The sequence below is a fragment of the Lathamus discolor genome, chromosome 11 (genome assembly GCF_037157495.1).
Source record: "Lathamus discolor isolate bLatDis1 chromosome 11, bLatDis1.hap1, whole genome shotgun sequence".
NCBI classification, from domain to species: Eukaryota; Metazoa; Chordata; class Aves; order Psittaciformes; family Psittacidae; genus Lathamus; species Lathamus discolor.
In genome coordinates, this window is record NC_088894.1 from 4467443 (window position 1) to 4478494 (window position 11052).

Here is an 11052-nt window from a genome sequence, read left to right on the forward strand (position 1 = left end):
AATTTGGGTCAATAATCAGTGGGTGACCCCATCGGTAGAGTTGTGAGCCCAGATATCCCTGGTGTAGTTCCCCAGGACCCACCACAGGGAGCATTCCCTGTGCCAAGCCAAGGAGTTGGGAGAAGAACACGTAGAACAAATTCTTCCAGTGGATCCCTTACTCCCCATCTTGCACTGGTGCAAAGAGCCCAGCCTGGACTGTCTTCCCATTACCACCAAGCAGCTCCATGGGAAACCCTCCCTCTGGAGTCAGGTTGTTTTCCAGCCCAAGTGAGGATATCCTGGCCAGATTCCCACTGTCCGGCAGAGCAACTTGAAACAACAACATAAGAAAACACAAATGCCAATACAAACAAGTGAGGACCGGTATAAATTGCAGATGTTTCGTGGTTCAAAGCTAGGACAGGTTCAGCCACGAGGGCCTTGCCTGATCACCATGAGAGCCTCCAAGTTCTTTTATCCCAGCAAGTTTTCCCCTTACAATTTGACTCCGCAGTGACTTTGCCCTGGATTTATGGGATAGAAAGCAAAAGGGGTCAGTGCATCCTCCAGTAGTGAGTGTATCTCTACATGGGAACCTGCTCTTCCCTGGAGTAGATGAGATGGGGATGCAGCCAGGGGTCCAGCTTCATAGGTGTAGCCATGAAGAGGAAGCATCCTCCAAGGAAAAGCACCTTGGAGCTCCATCTCCCAAGCACAGAACGAACTGTTATTTAGCCCTTACAATACCAGTGTCAGGGAAGCACACCATCAGCCATTAATAACCATTGCAAAGTATTCTTCACCCCTTACAAACACAAGGATGCAGCAGAAGTTGCAGTGTGGCTGTGTTCTTCCTCACTTCCAACACGAGGTGAACATATCCATGTGCGCACACATGCATGTGCTGTGGTACCACAGCTCTGCCTCATGGCAGGCTCTCGCTCTGGGCTCCAGGTTTCAGCAGAGGAGCTGGATGCACCCAAAACCTTTATTCCCTAAAGCCCAGCAGCCTGGAAAAAGGGGTGTGCATGGCTGTGTGCTCTTGGGAGGAGGGCTATTTTGGGAATCCCCGCCTGGGCTGCTGCTAGTGCTGATGCTCTGCGATAACAACCTTTCATGCCTCTCGCTTGTTTATGCAGGGCATGAAAGGGCCCTTTGTGCAGCTCCGGGAGCTGGCTGCCAGCTGGGACGAGTGAGACGCTCCCTGTGTGCTCTTCAGCTCCATCCTCCTCAGCAAGGGTTGAGGAGGGCTCCAAGAAAGAGCCACCCAGCAGGAGTGGGAGCACAGCTCCTCGTGTTGAGCTCCTGGGCACTTTCTGCCCTTCACACGTCTTGGATGATGGGAACAGAGTGGAGCTCAGGCTGCTCCACATCCAAGAGCTCCAGACACACATTTCCATCCAAAGAAAACATTTCCAGCTCTTGGTGCCATCTTCCCCCAGGCTGTTCAAGTGGGATCCAAAGCTCAAAAGAAGTCCCTTGGACTGAGATGTCAGAGACATCAGATCAAGGCCTTGTTATCTCTGCCTGTCTGGAACGCTGGTGTCCTGGGGGACGAGCAGGCTTCCCACTGCCTTCATCCTCTGCTTCCCAAGGAACAGGAGCTAGCACCAAATGCTGTCAATGCCTGCTGACCTTCAGACAGTTGGGCATGTTTCAGATAGCTCTGCACATGGTGGAGAGCTAGGAATAAAAGGGGCAGGAAATGCATTTTTTATAGTTAACTCAACGAGATTAATGACTCATGTCACAGTTACTGCACATCCCACTTTGACACCTCGCAGGGGTAGGAAGATTGCAATGGAAAGAATTGCAGGAGACAGGGAGGAAGGAATATTTGACCAGGCAGGGGACCTGAGAGCCGGGGTGGGATATTCCTGATGCCCCCCCAGCAGAGCTGTACCAAGATGCAAAGTAACCACAGGAAGCACTCGTGGCCATCTCAGCAGACCTGTGGGGTCGTCAGAGAGTCAGTGATGGGGTTAGGAGCCACCAGCAAAGAGACTGATGATGTTGGCAAGGGGTTATTCCTGTCCTGTGCGCTGTGAGGGGAAGGAGGAAGGGTCGGGCAGGTCCCGCACCCGGCAGTGGCTCCAGCCTCTGTGCACATCCTGCCCCACGCAGGCGAGAGCCCTGTGGGATCCCCTCCTTCCTTAGCTGAGCTTTCTGCATGGACCAGCTGGATGCAGCCCTGGGCTGCGAGTCCCCGGAGAGCATCAGTCCCATCCTGTTTAGGAGCGTAGCGAGGCTGAGGCTCTGCCCCAGACCGCCACAGGCAGAGCAATGGGATATCCTGCATCTTTCCATCCCGATGCTGCCAGGAAAGCACAGTTCTCCCGAGGGGAGCCCCTGGCACGGGTCTGACATGCTCTGATTAAAGGGAAGGCTCTGACAGCTTAATTAACTGCCAGCTTGAAGATGCAGGGATTGAACGAAGATGAGTGTGACAATAGCCTGGCCCCACTGAGAACAGTAGAGACCCCCAGCAGAAACCCCTGGCACCAAAGAGGAAGGCAGGGAAAGAAACAACAAAGCGCAAAGCAGGCAGTGCTGGTGCTGTGTAGCTCGTCTCACTTTCTCATTCCACATTCCCAGGAAGGTGTGGGGAGGGCAGCCCCTCGCCGCTGGATGGTCAGAAGCATCAGGCAGCCTGGGAGAAGTTAATAAGAAAAGCCTGAGCCAATATTGCTAGATTACAGCCAGCTCTTCCAGAGAGGATTAGCAGCCAAATCCCCAGTGATAGGCTTGTGGCTGCACCACCAATGCTGCTGTACCCATGGGTGAAGGGCAGGGACCGGACCAGAGCCCAGCCCCAGCCAGGGAGCAGTTCTCCTCTCCTGCATCTGATCGCCTGCAGATGTCCCATGGACAGGATGACACCGGGAGCTCTGCATCCTTTCAGCCCTGGGAATGCACTGTATCACCCTTTCCCTGTGTGTGTCCCCCCAGCCCCTTGCAGGACACTGTCAATGCCTCAGGGTCTTGCTAAGTTCTCCTCCTCTGCAGCTCGGTCTAGGAGCGCTCCCCATGGAGCCCAGCCCCACAAGTAGAGGGTTGGCAGGTCCTCAGCAAGGCTCCACTGAGGACAGAGGACCTTTGGCCTCCATCCCACAGATGCCATGGGATGTGAGGAGCATCCTCCTGCGGGATGCCGCCCCACTGAGCCGTGGGAACACAAGCCCGCAGCTGAGCCGCCGAGAGGAGTCACGGCTGGGAAACAAACCCTGTTTTGTCCCAGATTCCTGCCTCACTGCCTGGACTCCGAGCAACCTCCACCGCAGCTTCTGGCACGAGCTGCCCCCGACCCCACGGCCAAGGGCACAGAGAGCAGCCTCCCCACTGCGGCTGTGGGGCTGCCCGGGCTCAGCCCCCCACATGCTGCACGGGCTCTTCAGACACCTCCACAGCCAATTTCCCTGTGCAGCAGCACACAGGGAGGTCCCAGCCTTCGTATTGCTCATCACATACAGGGGCACAAATAATACTGGAAAATACAGACCTGCATGCAGCCAGCCCTTGCCAGGGGTGTCCAGCACCCAGCTATAGCCGCTCCCAGCAGCACAGGATCAGGCCTGAAGGTCAGGTCATCTTTTCAGGTATTTATTTACATTGCTGAGATAGTGCAAATTGTCCTCAGCCCTCTGCCAGCTTCAGCTGATGCTGGTTAATGGGACTAGAGGTGAGGAGCAGGAGAGATGGGGCCACAGGGGCAGCTTGCCTTGGTGTCAGCTCTGTGGCTGCCAGGGTCTTGCTTGACCCCCTGCAGGCAGTGCAGGGCTTGCCCAAGGCTCCCTCAGCCCGATGGGATGGGGGCTGAGCACAGGCTCAGGGGGACTGCCTGTGAAGGACTGGAGCGATGGAGGCTTCACACCAGCGGCTGGTCCCCTCCCAAAGCACTCTGCTGGCAGGAGCAAAGGATGCAGTGGGCAAGGCAAGGAGGAGCCTCTTGCCATCCCCGATCCTGCCTAAATGCCCTGGGTGAGGAGCTCACATGGGTGGCAGAGCTGCTGAAGACGTCTGTAAGCCCTGGCATGCTAAAATTGAGGCTGTTGGGTGTGAGACCTGCACCAGACACAAGCACCAACACAGAAACCCCAGTGACTCCCTCTTTGCATAAACCAGTTGGACTGGCTTGTGGGAGCACTGGGGAATTCATCCTGCCCTCTCAGCTTTGGTGCTTTGCACATAAAGCACCATTCAGCCCTTGCCTTTTTATCCACGCTCTCAGGTGTGCGGACACCTTTCCCGCAGCCATAGTGAGCACTGATCCTCCCGGGGGACACGTCACCCATGGGCCAGATGAGATCCAGACAAACCAGGCTGACACACTCCCCCTCCCTTTTCTGGCTTCACTCACCGGCTCCAAAGGCCCTGCAGACGCACTGATTTATTTGGGCAGAGCAGAAAGGTTAATGGCTGGTGCTGCAGAAAGCAGCCAGTGAGCTGTGCTGAGCCAAGGACTGTGCTTTGCTGTGCTGCAAGGGCTGGAGCGGCTGGAAAACGCTTTCCTTGTTGCTGCAGAATGTAAGAATCTGCCCTGCAAAGGCTCTGCAGGTCTGCCTGTGCCCCTGAAACACAAGCTCCCTGGCAGCAGCTCCAGCATCCCCACTGAGGTGCCATACGTGCTCTGCCTTGTGTCCTGCTAAGCCTTCAGGCCACACATGCTAGGGCAGAAATGTGGGCTGCCAATATCTGCAAGCAATGATCACACCCTGGCACATGTATGGTGACGCCTCAGCAGGTCACACTGCACAGAGCATCACTTCAGAAGGATTCAGGGATCAAGCGTAGGCTGGGATGCATGAGCCCACCTCGATCTGATGCCATGGAAGGGACATTTTCTAGCAAAAGCCCCTTGCAGGCAGCCTCAGAAATACCCCTCAGAAGGTCAGAGCTTGAGCATAAGCCCACACTGGGCACTGGAGCAGAGCCAGGTCCTGCCTCCTGGTTCCTGCAAGGACAAAAGCCAGATACACCAGAGGACTGGCAAGACAGCCATCCATCAGGCAGATGTGGGGCAGCCTGTCCCATGGGGGAACAGGGCCTGGTTTCTAACAGGTAGGTGCTGATTTATCCCCCAAAGGGAGAACTCCCCTCAAAAAGCCACGTTAGTTCTCATGATCTAAACCTTTCTCTCTCAGCTGCAGAACGTGGAGATCCTCTAACTGCCTGAGCTCTTTGCAGCTGTAATTGCTGGGATAAATATGAGCTGATCGCTTCTATTAAGGAAAGATTTCAGGACCAAAATCAGCATTATCATCTCTTATCAAATGCTGATAACCACGTTTCCCAGGTCAGCTTTTTTCCATGACAAGGCTCTGAGCAGCTCCCTGCTGTCACATTTGCAGCCCAGGCCCCGCAGCTCAGGAGCAGTGCAAAGAAACTGAAATTAGCTGGAAAATGACTCTCAACCAGCCCTGCTAAATTGCCATGAAAATTGACTAACCCAAGCGCAAAGCCTCTTTGCCTGTTTGCTTCTTCCATCGTGGCAGAGGGAATGGGACCCAAGTGATGTTTTAACACACCAGTCACAGATGAAGGGCCGAGGTGCTGTGCCGCGCTGCTGGCGCCCAAGGGCAGCTCAGTCCCTCTGCTCGTGTGGTCCAAGGGTCACCACGAGCCAAGGGTTTGTGAATGGCCCTCAGTGAAACACAAATAAGACAGCAAAATGTTGCACCCCCTGCACTGTTACGAGCAGAATGTGACCCTCTGTCAAATATTGAACTCCCTGCTAACAGCTCTGCTTTTAGAGATAGAGCAGAAACCTGGGCACCCCTTTTATTGCCATGGTGAGGAGATGATGGCCATAGCTGCCGCTCCTGATGCTTAACACCAACTGCCTGCATGGTGACGGTGCCTTGAGTATTTAGTGGTAAAGGGCTTGAGGCTCCCCTGAGTATATCAGTGCACCAACCCCAGTCCCACCTACCCTGCCCCTGGGCAGAACTTTGATTTACAGCCCACTGGGGACCATAGCCCTTTTCCTGATGGCAAACAACCAAGTTGCTGCAGGCCCCCCATGTCCTCAGCTGCATGTGTAGCCCTCCACCAGACCAACCTTCTACATCCTCTACATGAAACCAAACCCTCCCAGACCCTCTCCTGTGCCGCTTGTGGCTGTGGCTGGTTGCCCATGGCCTGAGAGGGTTGCCCTGCCCGTTTGCCATTGCACACAGGGGTATCTGCAAAGCGGGCACCAGCTCCACTTGGCCATGGAGAGCAGTTCACCAGATACCAACCAGCTCTTGGCTTTCCTTTAACCCAGAGGTTAAAGAAAATGTTGAAGGGCTCCCTGTTTGCCAGGAGGAAAACTCCTGAAAGTTATCCATTAACCGGCACCTGATAGAGAAGGAAAGAAACACCCCATGGGGCTGGAAGTTGTTTGCCTCTGTGTCCACCTGATGCTGGGGAGATAATAAATCTTATTTAGCCTGGGCAGACTGCAAGGTTACAAGGGTGAGAGGCAGACCTCTGCAAATGAGCCTCAAGAGAAGAGAGAAGGAGGTGGGGAGCGTGGGCAGCCAGCCCTGCCTTCCAGGCCAAGAGCCTTCAGGGTATATACACTGGTGACAACTGTGTCCTGTCTCGGGCACTTCACATGTGGCCTCTCCTATCCATGGAGATATCCACAGGATGGGGTTTCTGGCTCTTCCTCCTCCAGGTGAAGGAGCTGAGGAACCTCAGCCAGCAGCCCCGGGGAAGCAGGGGAAGCAGAAGAGCTGCCACTGTGGATCCCAAGCCCAGCTCAATGACCCCTGCATGATGCAGTCTGGTGCCTGATGGGTGTTGACATGTGCTGATGTGCAAGACGTGAATTCACATGTGTGTGAGCAGTGTTGGAGGGTACACGCACGCAGACAGACTGCGAGCCAAGGGGGCACCTCTCACCCCAGCGCCTGGGCAGGGTCCTGGTGAGCCCAGCACCCTCACCCAGCCACACAGTGAACACCCGAGCTTGCACATCCTGGTGGGAGCAGACCTTAGCTCCTAGCAAACTCAGTGCCTGCAGGAAGGACCTGCATGGCTACCCCCGGCCCACAGATCTTACCGACATCCACCACATGATCCTTCTCACCATGCTTATCCCTCGCCTTTGCTGTTGTGGTACCCGATTTGGCAGGGCTGGCCCACAAGGACTGATGGGCAGAGATGGTGCCGATGGGTGCCTTGTGCCCTTGGAAAAACAACCAGCAGACCCAGCAGATCCCCTGCAAACGGGTGGCTGCCCAGTGCCCTTTTAGCCCTCTGGGAATGCCAAAGAGGAGCGCTCGGTGCGTCTCCAGGCAAGACTCCCCATCGCTCCCTCTCCGTGTGCTCTGTAATCCGTGTTCAGTTCAGCTCAGTGGGCAGGAGGAGGGTGCAGGAGCAGGCTGCTGCCACGCATACAGAATGGGCTTGCTGGTGACAGCCAGCACCGTCCACGTGACGCTCATGAATGTGGGGCTAGGACAGGATGCAGCACCCTGGCTCGGCTCCTGTCCTGGATGGAGTCAGGAAAGCGATTCAAATGGAAATGGCGTGCTGCTGAATGGAAAAGCGGGTGTGAGAAGGCGTGAGAATAAAGAGGGAGAGATTAGAAAGGAGGAGGAGTGCAGCTGGAGGGCTGGGGAAGATGGAGAGCAGGAGGGGTAAACAGAAAAAGGATGGCGGAGGAGGTGCAAAACAGAGGCACAGAGAGATGTGAGAGGGAAGGATAGCGTGGCAGCGGGGAGATCAGGAATGGGAGAACATACAGCTGTGGGGCTGGTTTGCACACTCAGCGGTGCAGCTCACCAAAGCAGTTTCCACCCTCTGCCACTGGGCAAAGATCTCCTTCTCCCATGGAGGGGCCAGGCAGCTTCCAAGGAGTGGGAGCAAGAGTACCCACTGCTCCCCTCTCCCCTGCTCCCTCAGCCCCCGTGCTCAGCGCTTGGAGGTGGCCCTGCCTTGCCTTTCCCTGCCCGGATTCACCAGGGACATCTCCCCATGGTCTCTGGCACAGTGGGGTCCCTGCAGGGTGCCTCACAGCCCCAAAGGGCAAGTGGGACTGCAAGGAGCTGCTCCCCTGCATGCTGTTTTGAAGCAGTTACATCCCAGACAGCTTTTGACATGCCATGATGTGACCCAAGGAAAATCCCCTTGCAATCCTAATACCTACCCTAAATCTCTCTAGATGCAAATTAAGCCAATTACTGCACAAAATATCCTTGGTAGACCTAAGAATGAATGATCGCTAATCTCTTTCTAGTGATTTTGCAGCATTTTAGAAGGCTTTTCTTGTATCCCTGCTCAGGCTTCTCCCTGCCAGCCCCGGACAGATTAGATTTGCTCTCCCTCTTCTTGCAGCTCATGCTCTTCAAACTTATAACCAACCTTGTAAGCATCTCCTCTGGACCTTTTCCTGTCTGGCACCTCCTCCTTGTGATGACCAGCTGAGATCTCTGGCTGAAATCCCCTCCAGGCCAAGCAGAGCAGCGCTGTGGCTGTCCCTGCCTTGTGAAGGCCACCTTGCTGTCAATGCCCGGTGTGCCCTTGCCTTGCTGCACAAACCTTCCTAAACTCAGTTTATCCAGATGGCAAAAGGGAAATCTCAGACTTTGTTATTCGGGGAAACAAAACACACGTTTTACTGCTGGAGAAGGAAATCAGGTGAGGGTTCTTTGATGTGTAGTCAGCAGGTACTGCTAAGGTAGAAAGAGCTGTTGTAGTTTGATGAGCAGATCAAAACCACTTAATATGGGTCAGTTCAATGTGACTCTTCTGTTTCTCTCTGGTCCTTTGATGACTGGTGGTGGGGTTCACAAGCCAGGCACCCTCAGCTCACTCCTCAAGTCATCTTCTGCACTGCATCACCTGGGTCCACTGGATGGTGCGGAGGGGATGTGCAGGGATGCCTGATGGGGCCACCAGGAACATGGCAATGACTTCTCTGGAAGAGTGGAGATGAGCACACAGGCTCCATAGGCAGCTCACCAGCCCCTGGGAGGTGGCACCAAGGTCAGGGCTGCCAGGAAGCACCAGTGAGAAACCTCTCTGGGGAGACAAGCATTTTGGCAGGAATTCCTCCTGCAGGCCATGCCAGCTGTCATCAGGGCTTTGCTTATCCTCAGGGATTGTCATCCCTTTGGATTTGTACATGGAGCTCATATTGCTCCTGTTGCTGTCAGACCAGGTTTGAAGGCATGTTGTGTGAGTGCTTTGAAATCCAGCTGGCAAAGGGGAAAGTAAGAGCCACACTGGACTGCCTGGGTGCCCCTGGACCCCCAGGCTGCTGGGGATGTTGGGACACCCACTGTAATGAAGGGCTCAGCTTGTGTGGGTAAGCAGGAAAGAAAGGCAGAGAGCAGGAAGCAACAAACAGGGATGTCCTTTAGATGCAATTAGCACATGCAGAAGCCCTGCCCCTGGGCTACAGCACTCATCTGCACCTGGTTTGAAGCTACAAGGAGGGCTCACGGGTCTGATTCAGTGCCTGGTCCCATTGTTGCTCAGCCAACAGGGCAGGAGGCACATCTTCCCCCTGGCTGTGCCTCTGGGAATGGGCTCATGCTGGGACCAAAGGGTCTGATGGGGCCACTGGTTAATTGGGGGCTGCATTGGTGGCTCTGGGCTGCTGGTGCAGTGCTATGGGGTAGTGAGTGCAGGAGACCCTGAGCTGCGCTGTTGGCTGTGGGGGTCCAACTGGGTCAGTCAGAGTGCAGGGACCCCGGAAGGAGCCCCACGCCTGTCTCTTGCTGCGGTGGGAGCTCCAAGGCTGTCAGAGTTAGCGCCTGCTCTTTTGCAGGTGGCGATGCCTTTTTGGGTTTTTGACATGATTGCACCAGCGCAACACTGAAGAGGCTTTTTTTGACAGTGCTTCCTGCTTGCGCTTCAGGCTCTCCACCCCCTCAGTGCAGATGGGTTTCGGCTGCACAGAGATGAGCAAAACACTCGGGAGGGATCCCGGAGTGCTGCGCTTTGCCTGCAAGCCCCAGCCCTGCAACTCCTAGCCCTGCCCTTGCTGCCACACATGGGCTCTGTGCTCCCAGCACAAGGGCACAGCAGAGGTTTCTACAGGTCCTTCTGTCCTCGACACCCAGAGGAACAATGATGTTGTTACTCCAGCTCTTTCGACTCCTGGACCTTCTCTCTTCTTGGTGCTCCCCTGATGCACAGCTCTGGTGCTGGCTGGTTCTGCTGCATCCACACACTGATGCATGTCCCAGTTCAGGTGTTTGGTTGTGCTGGAATAACTTAGCACAGAGAAGGTTCCTCAGTGGTGCTAAACTTCCTCTCAGGACACCCAGAGGACGCCTGTTCCATGAAGGCATCCCTGTACTCCGCACATGAGGTACAGTGAATGGGGAAAGAGGTGGCTCAAGGCCCGAGGGCAGCCTTGCTGTTTGCTAGGCTGGTGAACAAAGGCTGCTCTGCTCATGGCACCAGCCCAGCAATGCAGCACTGAGGACTGGTCTCCCACAGCCAAACCTTCTGGCACCTGGGCACAGCAGGGGATGCTGCCCAAATGGAGTGAGATGGTTTTCCTGCTCCCCAGTAAACGAATGGGGGGGATATGGGGCAGTAGCAAACCCATTCCCACAGCATCACTCATCAGCTGGGCTCCTGCAGGCTGCAAAATGCAGATCACATCCCTCACTGCTCCCTGGAGGGCTAAGCTTTGCCAGGTACCATGGGTGGCTGATAGCTGTGGAGCTACTGACAGAGGGGGAGAGGGAAGATCTCCCGTGGGAAGTGGGGAAGGCTGCACCAGGTTAGTGATGCCAGAAAGCTGCTCACTGGTCCAGCCTGGGCTGCACATACATCCTCAGGTCTTGGCTCTTGAATTAAGTGAACACTCAAGGCTGTGCAGCTCCAGCCAGCTTCCCGGACACAGGAGTCAGGAGAGGAAGCAATTAGCTCTGCGGCTGGATGTCTGATGAATCATTCCATCTGCAGGCTCCAATCCAGATCCACCGCAGGCAGCGGTGACATCCAGGGTACAGGGAGCAGGGACAGGCTTCAGGGCAGCTGAGGAGGGAGGTGGCAATGCAGGTATGGCCGGGATCACAGGCAGGAGGAGCCATGTCAGACTTCATTTTTCACTTCCCCACT